A 20,469-nucleotide genomic window follows, 5' to 3' on the forward strand; every position below is an offset into this window, starting at 1 on the left:
GAAAGAAAGGGACGTGAGGTAGTAAGGTCCTTTAGTGTAGTTATGGGACCCCTCAACCTGTTTGTCTTTTCTTTTTGGAACTCTTGGCAGCCAAAGAAAGGGAATGAAGCAAATATTAAATTTCACAAACATCGATTCTTTCTCTGAGTGCTCTCAGATCTCCTTGATAACCCATTATTTATCTGTTTTTGATTCCTAACCCACCACTTCCCCCACAAACACCAATTCCAAACCCTTTCCCCCTTCTCAAGCCACAGTCCAGCGCAGCCCTCCTTTCTTCGTCCCAGTAGATAAACTCCTTGTCTACTTTGCCAGGAAGGTTGAGCAGTGCCTTTGAGCTTCCCTGGCCACCATCTCAAAATATCTGTCTTTATCCGTTTCCTTCTCACTTTCTGTCTCCTCCTTGCAAAAGGTAAGCAGTGTTCTTGACACATTCTCATCCTGCCTCATCTCAAACCTAGCTTATCAATATCTCATATCTTTCTCTTGTTCTTTTAATCTCTGTTTACCTGGTCCTTCTGCATAGTCAAGAAACACTCTTTGAGTTCAGTGTCATATGTGTTTCTGTCATTTTCTGAAATTGCTGAAATTTTCAAAAGAGTGATTTGAGTGCTTTCCTTCTTCACCATCCATGCTTTCTTCTGATCCATTTCAGTCTGGCTTCTGTCATTGTATTCATTGTATTGAACTTGTGTCTTGAAGGCCACCAGTGATCTCATTGTGAAATTGGGTGACCATTACTCTGTGTTTGCTTCCAGTGGTCTCTGTGCAAGGTTCCATGGATACTTTGATGGCCTGAACACTCCTTTAATTGCAGCCCTCCCCCTCTTTGGCTTCTGTGGGTCAGGACGTTGCTTGTTCTCCTCCAGCCCTATCACTGACTGCTTTTCTCTTTGCTTCGGTCCCTAATAGCAGGTGTTCCCCAGGATTCTGTACAAGGCCCACATATGTACAAAAGTTACTTCAAATTGGGTAATTGACCTAAATAAAAAATCTAAATCTATAAAACTGATAAATGAAAACATAGGAGAAAATCTTTGTGGCCTTGGAGAAATGAAAGAACATGCTGTATGATTCCCTTTATATAAAAATCTAGAAAGTACAAACCTGTGGTGATAGAAAGCAAAGTGGTTGCTTGGGGATGGGAGTGTGGTGTAGGAAAAATGGATTACAAAAGAGCGTGAGGAAACTTTTCCGGGTGATGGATATATGCATTATGTTATTGTGATGATTCTTTCACAAGTGTATACATATGTCAAAACTGATTGAATGTGACACTTGAAAATAGGCAGTTTGTTATACATTAATTATGCCACAGTAAAACTACAAAAAAATTCATAGAACTGCACAGTGAAAAGGATGACAATTACTGCATGTAAATTATCCCTCAGTAACCCTGAGTTTAAAAAAAAGCATATGAGAAAATGAAATACGGGGATTGAGGTTGCAAAAAAATTATTAAAAGGCAATCTCAAAAGATTACACACTGTATGATTCCATTTATATAATATTCTCAAATGACAAAGTTTCAGAGATGGAGAACAGATTAGTGATTGCCATGGTTAGGGATGGGAACCGTGGGGGAAAACTAGGTGAATGACACACGGGAATTTTCAGTACTATTTTTTGCAACTATATAATATATAACTAATGAATCTTGATCGCAAAATAAATTTTTTTTAAAAAGCCTTTTAGATATTATTGTATTCTCTAATGTGAAACAAAGATAGCATGCCAAAAATTCATCAATTTTTTATATCTTAAATCAATAATAATGGTTACCATGCAAACACTAGAAACTGTGCTTTCATGGAGATGATTACAACTTAACGTTGCACTATTGCAGAAAGAAGACAGCAAGAATCATTTTCCCTTCTAAACATTCAACAGCTTAATTTTTTTTTCTGAGGTTCGTACTTAAAGTTTTCTGACTAGGTAATATATATAAATGGTTCAAACCTACATAAGTAGAGATACACTGAAAAGTCTTCCTCCAGCATCTGTCTTCCATCCACATAGGTCATATTCCCCTCAAATTAATCAACTACTATTAATTTCTTAAAATTCCTCCAGACTTTCTTTATGTGTACATAAGCAAATGCAAATGTATCTTTTTACCCTTCTTTCTGCTTTTAAACAAAAAGTAGTTTAGTATACTGAATATTTTGCACCATATATTTTTCACTTAACAGTGTATCTTAAATTTCCCAGGGGTTACATAGAGAGAGCTCTCTATTTTTTTCTTTTGACAGTTGCATAGTATTTCATTATATGGTCATGCTGTACTTTATTTATTGGTCCCCTATCTATTGACAATTCGGTTATTTGCAGACTTCCACTTTTCTAAACAATACTGCAGTGAATATTCTTATACATATGTCATTTCCCACTTGAACAAATATATGTGAATATATGAAATTGCCAATATTGAGCTTTTTTTTTTTGAGCTGAGGAAGATTCTCCCTGAGCTTATATTTGCTTCCAATCTTCCATTTTTGTTTTTGTATGTGAGCTGCCGCCACAGTGTGGCCACTGACAGATGGGTGATACAGGTCCATGCTTGGGAACTGAACCCAGGCTGCTGAAGCAGAACACGCCAAACTTAACCACTAGGCCACTGGGGCTGGCCTGACAATATTGACTTTTTAACCTTGGAAAAATTCTGTGTGGTTCAACCTAAAATCTGTAGAATACATTTTCAGATGTGTGATTATTTGAGACAACATGTTTTGTATCCTTTTGATGTTCTGATCTACTACCAGATATGCATAATAGCTTTGATGCCAAAAAAAGGGAGTGGAGAACCTTCATTCAAATGTTCTGTTCAGTATAGCTAAGGGGGAAATACCTTTGCACACACGGATATTTCTCAAAAGTCCTTTGCCAGTAACTCATTTAGTAACATGTCTAACTCTAACCCTGATCCAGCTCTGTCAGGCTTCCCTCACCTGGTAATGAAAGCCTTTGCTTTCTCCTTGTTAACAGACCTAAGAATAGAGCTCTGAGATCTTTTATCTTTCCCGAGGGGGCTTTGCAAAAAATATCTTTTTATCTGCTATCAGTGTTATCCTCCATTGGTCCTCACAGTTATTGCAGCTTTAATGTTACAACATTGTGTGTCTTATGCAATGTATTCTCTGAAAAAGGCTGACTTTTTGTACACATGGCAAATAGATGGAGTAATCTCTTCTATACAGTGAGCCAGCCACTTGGCATGTTGGTTTCTCTAACACTGGTCCTGTTGCGTGTTTGTGTGTTAGAGAGAGAGAAAATAAATATGGCAAAACTTAACAATTGGTGAATATAGGTGAAGGTTAATAATCTAGGATGTTCACTGTACTACAGATTTTATATAAATGTGAAATTTTTCAAAATAAAAAGTTGAGAGAAAGCATAATCTTTCCTGAGATTATTTATTGTCGATTAGGGGCTGCTTCTTCATTAGCCGTTATGTTCTTGGTTTTTGTTTTGCTGTTTCTAGATCTGAAGACATCTTAGAAACTCTGCCCCCAGCAGAAAAAGAAAGCGATAGCAATTTATAATTATTGAGGGTGTCCTCTGTGCCACTGTTGGCTAAGCATTTTATGTGGATGATCTCATTTAAGTCTTCCAACCTCTTATTATCTGCATCATTTCTCACATGAGGCCACTCAGACACAGCGAGTTAAATAACTTGCCTCAAGTCACACAGCTAGCGTGTGGTAGAAATGCCACTTCCCACCAGACCTGCTGTCGTTATACTTGACCTGGGCTTCACTGGACCTGGTCTTTATTTTGGCCTGAAGTATTCTGAAGTGAGAGATAGGTTATCTTGTGGCTAAAACTCTTTACAACAATTACCTGATCCAGATAATATGATAATCTGAAGGCCTCGTGAAAGAGTACAAATGGATATAAACGGAGAGGAAAATTGACACATTTCTTGACACTTTAATTTGTGAAGCTCCAGGAAAAAGAACTGCTTTATGTATATATGGTTGTCAAAACCTTCCTGCCCTTCTCTGGGTTTGCTTCTTTTGTATACATTTAGTGGTCTGCCAAGGGACATTATTGCTCTTTTTCTGTATATTTCCTGTACCTTTCCCTCTCTACTGACTCTTTTCCATCAGAACTTAAAACAAGCTCAAGCTTTTCCTGTCTTTTTGAAATTTAATTAATTTCTAATTGAGGTCACCTTGGTTTATAACATTGTATAAATTTCAGGTGTACATCATTATATTTTGACTTCTGTGTAGACTACATCGTGTTCACCACCAAAAATCTAGTTGCCACCCATCACTGTACACATATGTCTTTTTACAAGCTCCTCCTGTCTTAAAACCATCCACCTTTACTCCACACACCCTCTAGCCACAACCATCTCTTCTTCAAACCAAGCTTTCATATCAAATGACTCCTATACTGTTAGGGGTCTTTTCCTGTCTCCCACCAGTTCCTCTAATCCTCCCAACCCCCCCAGTTCGCACCCCCAATTACCTGTTTTCCTTCTAGCAATTTTCTAATGCTATTTCTTTATTCACAAACTGAGACTATATTTTTTTTATTGTTTTTTTTCAGTGAGGAAGATTCACCCAGAGCTAACATCCGTGCCCAATCTTCCTCTTCTTTTTTCCTGAAGGAAGTTTAGCTCTGAGCTAACATCTGTCCCAGTCTTCTTCTACTTTGTGTGTGGGATGTCTCCACAGCATGGCTGATGAGTGGAGTAGGTCTGTGCCCGGGATCTGAACCCGCAAACCCGGGCTGCCAAAGCGGAGGGTGCGGAACTTTAACACTCGGCCATGGGGCTGGCCCCACTGAGACTATATGTTTTGCACAGTTATGTGTCCTGAATTTTTTTCTACTTTAATATTATGGACATTTGTTTATGTCATTGATTTTGAAAAACTTTGTTGATGAATAGCATACATACAGAAACATGTACAAATGATAAGTTCAATATCAATAAGTTCAACTTTTCATAAAATGTCATTTGCATCCAGATCAAGAAATAGAAATTATAGAATCCTGGATTTTTTTCCCCCAACTCACCCCTTTCGGCCACTTTGCCCAACTCCCCAAAGGTATCCTGACCTCTAACAGCATAGATTGTTTTATATGTATGAAATGTATGGAAATGGAATCATATAGTGTGTACATTTTGTGTCTTGCTCTTTCACTAAAATTATGTTGGTGAGATTTATCCATATTGTTGTGTACAATTGTAGTTCATTATTCTCATTGTTATATAATCTATTGTGTGAATATATATTAAGTTTTTAAACATGTTAATTGCTATATATGATTCCATTGTATGGATATACCATAGTTAATTTATTAATTCTCCTATTATTTTTGCCAGTTTGTGACTGTTAGAAATAACCTTCTTATGAACATCTTTGTATGAATACCTAAATGAATTTCTGACCACTCCTTAGGATAAATTCTAGAAGTGTATTTACTGGCTAAAAGGCTATAAACTCTTTCAAAGTTCTTGATACATATTGCCAAATTGCTTTCTAGGAAGATTACGTCAGTTTACTTTCCTACTAACAGTACTTGACACATAGGTATTCAGTAAAATTTTGGTGACATGAACAGAATGTACTGAATTCTTTCATATCCTAGGATCCTTTTCTGAGTTTTCTGTGTGATTGATCTGTCTTCCTTCCAGTTCATTAGTGTTTTAATTAATTTAGATTTTTGAAGATTTAGTAGTGTATAGGGCACAATGCCCTCCCCCCCATTCTTTTTAAAAAATTAGCTGATTGTTCTTGCATTTTAAATTTTTATTAGTACAACTTTAAAATACATTGCCAAATTCAGGAAAGAAAAGTGGAGATCTTATTGGAATTGCCTTACTGGTATTTCTATACATTTATGTGGGAAGAATTGACGTATTTATGCACATATAATCCATCCAGGAATGATTCTTCATCTATTTAAGTATTTTTATTAAATGTCCCTCAGGAAAGTTTTATAGGTTTATTCATATAAGACTTGGTTTTAAAAAAATTTTCATTTCCAAATATTTTATATTTTGTAGCTATTGGGAATTGGATAATTTCTTTCCATTGTATTTTATAACTAGTTATTTGAAAGCTGTTGAGTTTTATATATTAATTTTGTTTTCATCCTCTTTACTGAGCTCTTATTAATGCTAACAGTTTTTTGTTTGGGTTTAGGACTGTTACTGCTTTGGGGTTTGGAACCATTTAATTTCTAAATTCAGAAAGAGGGAAATTTATATCTGGAATAACAAAGTAGAAAAAGAGAAACCTGAAAAACTTTAAAAAATAGAATTGTAGAATTCTGATCATTTTCACGCATTGAGGTGTTCTCTTTGTCAAATCCAAACCATTTTCTCTAGCCTTGTATTTTGAATGAAGAAGCAAGTCATAAAATTAAACATAAAATTAAGGAAGAAATTTTAAGATGTGAAAATAATCTATCATTGCATTATGCAAATTACTCATACAATGGAAACCACATCATTTACTATTTGTGTTACTCTAAATTTGTTTTTTTCCATTCTCTCATTTTTAAACTTCCCTTTTCTTATCTGTGCTCTATTTTGATTCTCTGTTTCTTTTTAGGAATATAGTAGTTTGGGAAGAAATTTTTTTAATATTAATGAAAAATAAACTTCAGAGTAAATAAGGGAAAAATGAAAATCTCAGTTTTGTTTTCAGAGTTTTCCTCCTGTATTCTCATATACTTTTCTGTTCTTCTGACTATTTCTCATGATTCTGAGTCTTCTTATAACATTTGCTTATGTGAAACTTTTAATATGTGTGCATGTGAGGTACTTGTGTCACATATTGTCTTACATATCACCTTCCTTCTCAGAGGCAAGAAAATATGTCTAGGTCATGTAGATGTATGCTATTGCATACATAATAAAAATAAATTTTTTATAAATTAAATAGTTTAATTTTTTAGACTTTTATATTTATTTTATTTTCTTTTTATTCACTTTAAATTTTAGGTTTTTTATTTAATCTTGAGAATAGTTTTAAGTACCTAGAATCTTGAACCACAAATGTAATCAGAAAATAATACTTTAATCCTAGTTAATCCACGTTATTTACCTTCTGTGCCTACATCAGCAACAACAGCAGAATGTCTGGTGCATAATCTGTTGTGTAGACATACATAGTCACTGGGCAAGTCTGATCTAGAAATAAACTATCCTTTTTTGAGATGGTAATTTTGCTGATTTTTAGAAAGAGACTATCTAGGATCTCATTTAATCCTTGTAAGAAATAGGTTGGTTGTACCATCTTGTCTAATTTGTAAAATGAAACTAGATCAGCTCAATTACAGATAGTTGTAGCATACTCTAAGTGGTCTGTAAGTCAAGACTGGTGTTATTAAAATACGTATTTTCTTTGTCAAAAGAAAAAGAATTCACTGTCTCTTTAATGACAGTACAATTGGAGTATAAGAACTTAAGAATCCTTTCTTTTGTAGAATAGAAATTATATTTTTAAAAAGGCAGATGCTGTAGGGTGTTTTTCTGTGGGTGTTCGTTAAGCTTTGGGGTTGGGAGGTGAGAATTAGAATGGACAATAAGGACATCGTGTTCCAGATCTCGCTTATGAAATGGGTTTGGAAGCAGGGATGGGGAACAGTAGCCAAGATAAGCTCAAATGTTGCTTCCGTGTCTTAACTACCAAGAGTTTTACTTTAAAAATCAACTGTTGGAAATTGTAGAGGTAAAGTGATATCCTTTATTAGAGAGATATAAAACTGGTTCCGAGTGCTTAAGAGAAAATAGAACTCAAATATCAGAGCCAGAAATAATTACACCAACGGCATACTTAAGCACCATCGACAAAAGCTCTTCAACAGCACCCAGTTCCATGTGGTGTTCAGTTGGTCTTGCACAGTGTTATAAAATGGTCAGTGTTCTTCTGGTTAAGTGAAACGAAACCAGAAATAGACATTGTGCTCTGTCTCTTCTACTTCAATACATTACAAAAAGGAGGCAAAATAAAGAAGAAATGTAAGACGATAAATGGATTCAGTTTTCCCATGACAGTATGCCATTCTGAAGGTGGATATTGTTCATGGAGAGAATTCACAGTAAACTGTCTCCTTTTATAATTATATTGGGGAAAACGTGGATCTTAAACCCAGACAGAGTTTAGTTTGAATACTGGCTCCACCACTTAGGCATTTTGTGGTGCTAGGAACTGTAAAATCTCTCTTTCATTATTTTCTTCACCTGTTAAGTAAGCAGAATTATTCCTTGTTCGTAAAGTTGTTGTAAAGAGATTGTCTCCTTTCAGGAAGTTGTCATGATTTCCTTGAAAAGTAGAAGAAAAGTTTGCTTAATATCTTTTGAGGAAAAGTGCTATATAAGAAAATAAACAAGACCAGCCTTGTTACACATTATCGTATCATCTGAAATGTATTTTTAAGTTAGCTTCTGCCCCTCCTTCTTAGAAAGGTCTCCTAATCTGAACTGTGTTAGAGTTCTTGTTGCATGTGAAACATCCTTGGGTGACTGTGCATACTACTTTCCTATATAGTCATTTACGAGTGAAAATAGTAAAAAGGCGAAAAGGTAAAGGATTACTTCCATTTTGGTTAGTGGGTTAATGGAGCCATTGAGAGCTCTGTCTCTATTTCTGTCTCTGTCTCTATCTTTCTGTCATATACATGTATTCTAACCATCCTAACTATTCCTCTTATTTTCTGTTTATTTTGAAATAATTTCGAACTTAACAAAAAAGTTACAAAACAGTGAAAAGAGCTTTTTGCTTTACCATTTGAAAGTAAATTTGCAATATGATGTGTCATTACTTCCAAATACTTTATGGGTATTTCCTAAAAGCAGGGACATCTCCTACATCAGTCATCAAAATCAGGAAATTAACCATCAAAGCCACAGACCTCCGTTTATGTTTTGTCCAAATAATGCACTGTATAGCAAAAGGATCCAGTTTGGAATCCATGTTGCCTTTAGTTGTCATGTCTCTTTGATCTCCTTCAATCTGGAATAGTTCCTCGGTCTTTCCTTGACTTTCAGTATCTAGATACTTTTGAAGATTACAGGCCGGTTATTTTATAAAATATGCCTCAGTTTGGGTTTGTCTGACGTGTCCTTGAAATGGGATTCAGGTGATGTGTTTTTGTTACAAATATCACAGAAGCGATATGTTCTTCTCACTGCATCCTATTGTGTGGTGCACAATTCCCATTTGTTAAATCACTCGAGTTGTTAACCATGATCTCTTATTTAAGGTGGTATCCGCCAGATTTCTCTACTGTAAAGTTACTCATTCTCTCTTTATAATCAGTATTTGGACGGCAGTGCTTTTGAGACTGGTTCCTTATCAACCTCCCACTCACTAGTTTTAGCATTTATCTTTGTTTCTTGGCTGAATTAATTATTACTGTAATAGTTGCCAACTGGTGATTTTCTAATTCCTTCATTCCTTCTCCATTTATCAGTTGGCATCCCACTGCAAGGAAAAGCTTCCTCCACCTCTTATTTATTCATTATTTTATTTATATCAGTATGGATGCATGAGTTTTTTAAATTATTGTTTATGGATTTTTAAATGGATTATACTGTGTTACAATCATTTATTTTGATGCTTAAAATGTCCCAGTTTTGGTCAGTGGGAACTCATTCAAAATGTCTTTTTCATTCTTTTGGTGCTTTATGGCACAGTGAGATGATCTAGGCCCGTCTTTACCCTGCTTGTACTGCAGTAGCCTGAACCAGTACATTGCTGCCGCAGCCTTCCCCACATCCTCCTTTCCTCACTCAGGATCCAGCATCCTCTACTGCCTCCCTCGCTGGGACTCAATTATTCAGGAAGGAAGAGAAGGAGGAAGAAAGATATAGATAGACAAGCAGGCAGACTGACTTTTTAAAAAAATATTCTTCCCGTAGAAACTGGGAAATAAAAAGACTAGTTCACCAATCTTATAGAAAAACAGATACTTGGATAATCAGAAATGATGGATAAACCTCAAATAATTTATTTATTTTAATTTTGGAATGTGTCTTAGTTCATTCGGGCTACTATAACAAAACACCAAAGACTGGGTAGCTTATAAACAACAGAAATTTCTTTCCCTCAGTTCTGGAGGCTAGTAAGTCCAAGATCATGGCACCAGCATGATTACTTTCTGGCGAGGCCTTCTTCCTGATTCAGAGCCGGTGCCTTATCATGTCCTCAATGGTGAAAGGGGCTACAGATCTCTGTGGGGTCTCTTTTATAAGGCACTAATCCCATTCATAAAGGCTCCACCCTCATGACTTCAGTACATCCCAAAGGCCCCAGCTCCTAATACCATCATCTTTGGGGGTTAGGATTTCAACATATAAATTTTGAGGGTTCACATTCAGACCATAGTAGAATGCTTTTGTTTTCTACTGATATTTGAATATGGGTCCATTTTCTGTTTTGAGAATTATGGGGCCGAAAGCAACTTAGGTTCTCCAACTCTTTATCCCACTACTTCTGTGTACTGTCTCCTGATCTAAGAAGCTTCTTATTAAACACACTGTTTGCTGTAATCTTAGAATCAGGCTTGATGAGAAACCATATTCTTCTTTATGCTTTTCTTCCTGACTTCTTTTGATATGAGATGGGTGGTCGGTGCATGGCCTACAGATCAGTTGGCACTGTACAGAGAAGTCAGCATTCGGTATTTCCCCCTCAGGAAGCCGTGTGGGAAGAGCTACTTTTTGCTCTTCGCTTCGATTGAGAGGCTCTCCCTGTTGCCGCTGTGCTCCGGTTTCCAGGGGCCTTGCTCTTTCTAGGGTTGAAATGCTTTCTTACAGGGTGAGGAGAGAGAATCTGATAGCCCCAGGAAGGAGGTTTGCTTCATTAAGTCTGGAGTCGGTTAAAGAGGCGAGTGGTGAGAAGAGAAGGAATTGAGACAGGTTGACTTGAATGAAACAACTACTCTTAGACAGCTTCGTGTAACAGAGCTGGTGGGTTAATCTGTTAGTCTTTTCCAGCCCAGTCCTTTAAACTTTAGAATAAAGTTATCGGAGATTGGAACTTTTTTTTTATGTGTTGCAGTTAGGCACATTCCGGATGAATTCTGATTTCACTGAACCATCCCCTAGAAGACTACCGAATTTATTTGAAATCACTGATTTTATGAAGATATAAATATATAGTAGGGATTTAGTAAATGAATCCTAATTTCAGGAATATGGAACTTATGAAACTGAGCAATACTGTGGAATTTGCTGGTAATAAAATAGAAATGTAAGTTTAAATTACGTAAATGATAGATGATTTTCATAGCTTTAAAATGGCAAATGGTTTTACTGTTTAACCAGTGCTGAAATTAGTGATTCCTTCTTTGCAAACTGAAAGAACTGCAGATTTTTTTTAACATTACAACTATTTTTAGAGGCACTTTAAAAATGTCACAAATATATTAGAATAATTTCTGATGTAGTACTATGTTTTTTAAAGAAGATATTTTAAAATTTTTCGAGTTCATATCAGTAGTAAACTTAAAAATACAGCATTAAATACAATAAGGTAAGAAAAAATACTTTATCAGAGTTCCTTTGGAATCGCAGCCACCTCTTCTATTTCATGCAGTTATCTCAAACTCACTGTAACTATGTAGAATCTGGTAAATTCTCTTCTCCGGTTTCAAAGTCACTATTGACTCTTTGTCCTTTTTCTTCTACCTGTAACAAACTGCTGGGCAGTGTTTCCAAGCATCTGACAGCTGGTCTACCTTGTCCTTCCTCGTTGCAGAAATCCTGTCCAAACTACGTTAGAGCTGTGATTATTGATCTCTCCTTACGGCTTTTTTTCAGCCTCTCTACCTTTCACCCGGTTCTAAATGCTATTGATAAACTTATTTCCTTTTACCAATCATAGTTCATCCTCTTCAGCTTCCTTTATTTATCCCATAGTTTCATAAGAAACTTTTATTTATCTTAGACTATCTGCCACTCTCCTCTTAATGCCCTCCTAGTTGCTGTAATGCATCAGTCAGAAAACAGCCATTTCATAAGGGCCTACCACGTGTATACTTGGTACCAGACACTGAACGAGTTGCTGGGAATGTTGTGGCAAATAAAATAAGCATGTCATTGTCCTAGTGGAACTGACAGTCTAGTGGGAACAACAGCTATTAAACGAGTGAGTGCATCTAATTAAATGATTGTAAATGTGTGCGGTGCTTTGGAGAAGAGTGAGAACATATGGGAGCATGTAAAGAGGGCGTGGATTCCGCTTGGGGAGCCTGAGGGAGTGAGGTTGAAGCTGAGATGGGAACACTGAGTACATGTTAGCAGGTTGACGTCTGGGTTCAGGAATGTTTCAGGCAAAGAGTTGTCCTTGCTCTTTCCATCATCGCTTTTCACCCTGTCTTCAAGCAAATTCTCATACTTTTTAACTATGCCGCCTGCTCATCTCACCAGGGTGCTGCTTCCTTCTCAATGGGCTTTTGCTTTTACACTCTTCTGATTTTGTGCTCTCAGCCTATTTTGGAGCTCCTGAGCTCATTGTTCCCCCGTTGTTAGATTAGGATCTGCCAGAAGCAGGTTCTCAAAATCTGATTTGTCCACTGCCTCCTATCCTGTTACTCTCCTCTTCTTTCCTTCCCTTAACTCCTCAGATTTGGTGGAATTTCTGTGGCAAAGAAGCACAAGCCAGTAGTAGGGACCTAAGAAGTTATCTGTTGATAAGGAACCCCTCCCCCAAACTCCTGGATTGTATTGTCAGCAACCTCTCCTCCATCCTAGAGACTTTAAGGCTTCAAGGGGATTGAAAAATATCTCTTATTTAGAGGAAGTTTAGATATTTTGCTTTAGATCATTAAAGGATCCACATATTAGCTCTGAGGTTTTGCATAATCTATAACAGTGCTTTCTCTGTTTATCCAGTACTTCATGTTTTGTATTTCTTGATTCAAGTTATACAAAAATTTCAATTTTTATAACCAGCAGTTGAGAACTTTTTAAAGTATATCATATCAGTATTCAGTATCAGTAACACATGTTGTTTACCTGGTAATGTAAGTACAAGTAAGCTTTCAGATACACATCAGCAGAAACAACATTATTGTACTAGTGCAGAGTGGCTGAAGTGTGCTCTCCTTATATTGTTTATTATTTTTTTACTGCAATGCATTGTAACTGGGCAGCTGGTCAAACTGTTTCTTGTAGCCAGGCCCTTTATTGAGCCCTAACCAGTTCTTAGTGGAGAGAAAGAAACATTTTCCTTCACTTGATTTTTCCTTTTTTCTTTAAATATATATATAAATTTATTAAAATAACTGTGAATATGGAATAAAGACTAATTATAACATCTGTATGTAAACACAGAACAAAACTAAAATAAATTGTAAAATGTAGTATTGACTAGTAGTAGTCTTATCTTTAAGTTCCACCATTTTATTGTTCTAAATAGAGGGTAACACATCTACTGTTTAAAGTTTATATATTTAATTGTACAGTAAAATACATGTTTTACCATTTTAACCATTTTTATGTGTATATTTCAGTAGTGTTAAGTACACTCACAGTGTTTTAAACCAATCTCCAGAATTCTTTTCACCTTGCACAACTTAAAGTCTGTACCCCTTAAACAACAACTTTCTACGACACCCCCAGCCCCTGGCAACCATCATTCTACTTTCTGTCTCTATGAATTTGACTATTCTAGGTGCCTCATATAAATGGAATCATACAGTATTTGTCTTTTCGTGCCTGACTTATTTTACTTGGTATTGTCTTCGAGGTTCATCCATGTTACAGCCTATGTCAGAATTTCTATCTTTTAAGGCTGAATAATATTCTATTATATATAAATATATATGTATAAATATCACATTTTGTTTATCCCTTCATCTCTTGATGGACACTTGGGTCGATTCCACCTTTTGGCTCTTGTGAATAATGCTGTGAACATAGATGTACAAATATTTCTTTAAGACCCTGCTTTTGATTCTTTTGGGAACTTACCTTATTGGGCCTCAACCTTAGCACAGATATATGTACTCTCTAAATATTTAAACTATGTGGGAGGGAAGGAGAGAAGGAAGGAGAGGATAATCATTCCAGAAATGAGGCAGATATAATCTGTCAGCCATGTAGGTTCTCTCAGTCTGCTTCAGTGTTTCTTGAAGTGTTGTCCATGAACCACCTGCATTAGAATCTCCTGGAATGCTTACTAAAAATTTAGAGTTTTAGGCCCTTCACCAGACTTCACAAGTCTGAATCTCTTGTGAGACTCAGGAATTTGCACTCCAGGTAATTCCTACACACATGGAAATGTGATATGCGCTGCCCCACTGGCAAGGAGAGATCTCAGAATTGACCTCTGTTTATGCATATGAAGGCCCTGCTCTCTGCTTCTTTCAGCCCCAACTTTCCTTTGGGGCACATTCATCCCAGGCTAGCCCATGACTCGCTTTCTCTTCCACTCCGTCTGTGTATTGTAGCCCAAATGAAAGTTCCATAAATATTGCAAAGGATGGGCAGTCCTGAGTTTGCAACCTTAAACTTTGATCTGGGCCCGTTCAGGGTCCTTCTTGCTCAGGATGTGAACTGGTGATTCACTGTTGCTGTCCGCCTGCTTGCAGTCAGCTGGCCAGCGAAAGGGCCAGGACTTCCTCCCTCAGGCCTTGTGGTGTTTAGGTTTACCTGAGTTCTTAAAGGGACCAAATTTCTTTTCTTACATGAACATTTTAAATATGACATAGTATATTGTGACCCAATATACTATGTGAGAACAGTCATTTCACACATTTCTATTGTATAACTGAATGACAAATATGACATCTTCAATAAAATCAACCAGCTTCTTTTGCATTTTGAAATCAAATTCTGTCTTCATCTAGTTATCACATCCTGCCACCTTACCATATCCACTATGTGTGGCTTTGCTTCTAATTGTGACCTGTGATTTGTAAGTGATTTATTTTTTTTTAATATCAGCTTTTCTTCAAATAACTTTGGTGTATTTTCAGAAATATTCTCTTCAAACTTTTGTGTGATGTAACAGCATATTTGATATTTGACTTTCATTAAAAGTAATGATACTGACTAATGATATATATTTTTTTCTTTTTTTAAGTGAAAGGAGCCTAATAAGGAAGCTTGTTTTTGTTATAGCTGGCCACCTTTTCCAGTGTGCTCTATACAAATTTCTGTTCCTTAACTGATTTGGTACTCCCATGATTTTTAATTTTGGCTCATTTCTACAACCAGATTTTGTGATTTTCATTTCTTGGTTGAAATCCCCTCTAGGATGTAAACACTGTGAGGGCAGGGATGGTATTGCTGTGTTCACATGGTGCCCAGCATGACATATGGCATGTGGTAGGTGTTTAACAAATATTTCTTGAATGAATGAAACTTAACTTGAAACTGATTATATTTCATATACTGCATTTATTATTTCTGCTAGAAACTTGCTTTGCAGTTTTCTGTTACACTACAATTCTTTTATCAATCTAAGAACTCAATTTCAAGAGATTGAGAAGCTTACGTACATAATATCTGATGGGACCAATCGATGCTACAGGATGAAACACCCATTTGGTCTCATGGGCCCACTTATTTTTCTATGTTGAAAACTGGCTGAGCGGAACTCCTAACACCAATCAGTAATTTCACATTTCTGTTGGTTGGAAAAGAGACTGAACAGCCCTCAGTGTGAGTGACTTGGCAATGCATCTCCAACCTAGGTTTGCATTACTGGTGATGGATCCATTCCATCATCTTCACCCACAACGGGCAGCACATTTGAATCTTTGTTTCAGGAGACTAGATAACCTGGTAGAGTGTGGCTATATTTTTTTCTGTTTACAAATTTAGGCTTCAGGCTATACACACTGAAAATCCTTTTTGTGTCAGTCTGTTTGTTTTTAGCAGAGCCTGTAGAACCTGTTGTCAGTGGACTGCTCAGAGCAGCCCTTTATGGAACTTTCTTTTAGCCGTATCTTGAGATCCAGGGTCAGGAATGGTCACCTCAATTTACCCTTGCAGTATATAAATTTACTCTGATTTAGGGAAGATTAACAAAAAACCTTCAAAGGCCAGTTTGTACAGCATGATACAATATCGCACAAATGTGCGTGTGCAAAATTAATTTGGCCTTTTGGGTTTCTAATCTTTTGGCCTAAAATTAAGAAAGTCTAGGTTTAACTGTTTAACATAGTGTTAAGTACTTAATTGATGTTTTTGGATTGCCTTAAGATTTTCCAGAAAAATTATTACCCATAACTACAAAGTAACAAGACTCAGACCTAAGACATCTGTGGAGTCCCAAGGGAAGTTAATTAAGAGCAGGCCAGGACTGATCAGTGGGTCTGACCTCAGTCAGATTTGCTGGTATTCTTACTTCCCCCAGTAAATGCCTGTAAGTATTCAGTATGACCCAAAGCTTTTCAAGTAGTAAGCACGGTTTTAACTGTGTGATTTTAACAGCAGTCATAAGGTTAAAATCTAACGTGATGCCTACAAATTGTGTATAAATATGTATTAAAATTAAGAGTCACACTAATTTAAAGTAGATTGGCTGTTCAATTGAACCCTTAATTTAAAACTTTCTTCGTATTTTACAACCATTTATAATTCGTTTTATAAGCCCTTAGTGAGTGTGTGTAGAATTATTTTTCTTGTTGCCCCCCCCCGCACACACACATACATACAGTCAAATCACAGTTTCATTAGGAATGATGCCAGTGTGTTAGTTGTACTCCATCCTTAGTGAATTTTGGGTGTAATAATTTTACACCTGAATTTAGTATGTTCTTGGAGCTATTTTAATTTGCTTTTCTTTAATTCCTGGTCAACTTGAACCTTTTCCTGCATTTGTTTGCTAACTGCCTTCCTCCCTCTACAGCTCAGCTATTCTTATTCTTGGCTCATTTTCTTGTGGGGTTATAAGAATTGTCATCACAATCTTGAGCCGACAGCAACAGGCTCCTGGGCAGAGCCTGTCTTCAGCTATTAGTACTTTTGCTTTCTCTCTGTTCCTCTTCTCTTCATTCTAGTGGAAAATGGGGAGTAAGTTGACAGTAATGGAAGGAGTGGAAGGGAAAACTAAACTGAAGGAGACTTAAATGTAAAGTGTATTAAACTGAGTTGGATAAGTTCACTCAAGTTTTGATAAATAATGGGAAGCAGCACATTATGTAATGATTTGGCATTGTCAGTGGACTTGGATTCCAACACCAGGCCTGCCATTCTTAAATGGATACAGTAAAGCCTACCTCACAACACTGCCTTGAGCACTAAATGAGATTACGTGTGCCGCCCTCTCCTATCGCCTCTCCTATGCTGAAGATAACGGCAACAGCTACCTGACAAGGGCAGAATAGCAGTTGACGCTAAGACTTATGACAAAACATTTGTCTTGCCCAAACCCTTCTCCCTTCTCTGTAATTAGCATTTACCATGTTCTCATTTAATCTTTATAACAGCTTGTTATGTATCATATTCCCATTTTCCAGATGAGGAAATTGAGGCTCTGAGAAGTTTAACTTGCACAAGGTCATGGATTTGGTAAAGGATTTGGGTCGAGTTCTGTCAGATGCCAAAGGCATTCTCTTGCCACAGTGCCAGGCTGCCTTGTATAATGAGTGTGTGACTGAAGAATGAAAAGGAGTTAATGGAGTGGCCATTCCACTGTTCTTTCCACTACTTCACTTGGTGAATGACTAATAAGCAAGCACTCCCAGATGGTATTTGCATTTAAAAGAGGAGCTCATTAACCCTAATGAATCTCTAATTGGTGGAGAGATTTCTGAGGACTGGGGGTTTCTCCTGTGTCTTCAAGGTGCCTGGCTATCCTTTTCTCCTCTGTAGATTATCAGCTATTCTGGAATCAAAGTTATGTCATAGAATATAGTCACATACTGCTGGTCTGCCTCAAATGCAATTGAATGAATTAACAGGGAGTTGTGAAAAGAATCAACTAAAGGAAAATAAGCATGGGTTAGCATTGTGTAAAAGGAATGTTCAAAAGCTAAATAACAAATTTGGCAACGTTGAGGGTCTTCTCAAGAGTCAGGTAAAAATAATATATTTCATAATCAATTTCAACTTTAGAAATGTTATATCAGCATTCCTCATATTGTGTTCATAGACCTCTGGAAGATGTTTAATAGGTATCAGGTGAATAAAATGGCTCCCTAGTCAAATACATTGTGAAAAAAAATTTAAAGTTCCTTTACTGAGGAATTTCTCAGAGCCTTTAACACATTAAAGTACATTGGAAATCAACTGGAAGGGAACACATTCTGCAGGTTTTTCTCATACTTTTGACCACAGAAATATTTTTTTCCCTGTGAACCACTTGAAACTAGTGTTTTGTAGACTGCATTCTTAGATATGGAGTTCTAGATAATTCCTCTCTAATTAAAGAAAAGAAAGAAAACAGTTTTCTGTACTCACAACTTTTCCTATACAGTCAGGCTCCAACCCTGTCCACCCCAGCCCATTCTCAGCCCTGTTGGGCTCTAGGGCAGTGCAGTAATAACACCCTTCTTCCCCAGATAAGATCTGGTCAATTTAGAGGGAGGAAAACACAGATAGAGACCAGTTCTCATCTTTATTGCCTATAAAGCTGGTGTTGAAGAATGTGGCTTCTATCAAGGAGCAAATGTTTTCCTAATCGGAACCCCAGGATTAGATTGAGCTCCATCCAGTTACGGGATATGCTTGGCTGGGACAGGCTTCCTCAAGTGGAAGGAGGTCCCTGTGGAGGGTCAGATCAGATAGAGCCACGTCTCTCTGTGGTCCTCCCATTCTCAAGAGAAAGGGGAGAGAGAGGGACAGAACCCTGTGCAGCCAAGTACTCCCACGTTACCAACCCATGGACTGGAGAGTGGGGGGAGGCCTGGGGTGAACGTTAGTAGAGCTTCCTCTGCACTGAAGGAGGCCTAAGGAGTGGGGGTGCTCCCTCACCGCCCCCCGCAATAAGTCTCCTCTGGCTGACTTGAGCCCTGTCTTCACCTAGAGCCCAATCTTTACCATTTCTCCCCTCCCTCCACCCAGTTCACCCAGTAGAATGGGATCTTGATGATACTCCAATGACTGTCCCTTTCTTATCTCCTTATGTAACTCAAATGTAATTCAGCTTTTTACCCTAGAAACGGTGGGGTACATATATTTTCTCAAACAGAGAGAGAAAAACTACAGCCTGACACCTGTTTTGCAAATGAAGTTTTATTGAACACAGCCACACTCGTTGGTTTCTATATTGTCTGTAGCTGCTCTCGGCTACGATGGCAGAGTTGAGAAGTTGCAACAGGGACAATATGGCCCACAAAGCCTAAAATTTTACTATCTAGCCCTTTACAGAAAAAATTTGCCAAACCCTAATCTAATGTATAAATTTCACTTCAGTCCTTTAAGTTCTGAAAGAGTTTCATTACTATGTATATATAGCCTTTTCATTAACTCCCTCTAAATAAAAACACTTTAAACCAAGAAAAGTGCATGTTGCATGGTTGTAGTATAGGAGGGATTTTGCTTCTTGTAGAATTGTTTCTAGCCTTACAAACTTCTGGAAAAGTATTAAGGGGATTGTGTGTTTGCTTTGAAGGCCCGGAAGGAAGGACAGAGGCTTGCTCTGGTCAGAAGTATTTGGCATCCTCAGTGGAAAGGGAAGAGAACAGATAATCCATGGGGCCTATGGAAGAAAAAAGGAGCAGAGAAATGTCTAGGGGCCCAGAGGGTTGGACCAGCACAAGATTCTGCCTTCAAAGCTCCCTTTCAGAGCCCCAGGCTCTTCAGTTCACACCCTGTTCTGCAACTCAGAGACTTGATTCCTCCCATCTCAGCCCCCATCATTAAGACCTTCCACGGAATCCTGGGATGCCAGGAGACCCGGATCTGCTCCCACTGTGACTGCCTTCTACCTGGGAGACCTCGGGCTGGTCACTGACTGCCTCTGCCCCTTAGGGTTCACTTGCCTGTAAACTGGAGGGTTGGGAGATGGGGAGGATGTCTTATTACACCATAGTGAGAGTCAAATGTGCTGTCATAAAAAAGGTTTTATGGATGTAAAGTACTGTGAAAATGTTGGTTGCTTTTGTTCTTTTTAAACAGCTGACTTTCAAATGAAATTTTAGAATCCAGACTTAACTGGTGTTTGAAAACCAAAGTACCTTATTTCACATTTGTCATATGCATCTTCATTTATTGTTACAGTATCCAACTTTCATGTGTGTTATAAAAAAATGGAGAAAATAACTGAATTTTTACCATTATACAATTGTTTTCAAGTGGGAGGGAAAAAACTTCAAAAACTATATTTCTTTGTGACCTGTTCTTTTCTGTTTGTTGTTTGTGTAGTTTTCATTTTGTGCCTTTGTTTATAGAGAATAATCTTGCAGATGGCATAGTTCCTTGTAATCAGTTATTGTCCTGTCTGAGTCATCGCCAGAAATGGCATTTGAGTAAATAGTGATTCCATAGTCGCTTCCAGGCAGATGTGTTGTGTGATGTCAAGAACATTGGCTGATAACCTTTCTGGT

The 20,469-nt window shown here is 37.3% G+C and overlaps 1 protein-coding gene across 1 annotated transcript in view; it reads left to right on the forward strand.

The window, feature by feature from the left end:
• The window catches only part of UMAD1 (UBAP1-MVB12-associated (UMA) domain containing 1), a 210,870-nt gene that overhangs the window by 116,191 nt on the left and 74,210 nt on the right, over window positions 1-20,469 (forward strand). The window lies entirely within an intron of this gene.

Source organism: Equus asinus, chromosome 1, assembly GCF_041296235.1.
Source record: "Equus asinus isolate D_3611 breed Donkey chromosome 1, EquAss-T2T_v2, whole genome shotgun sequence".
Taxonomy (NCBI): Eukaryota; Metazoa; Chordata; class Mammalia; order Perissodactyla; family Equidae; genus Equus; species Equus asinus.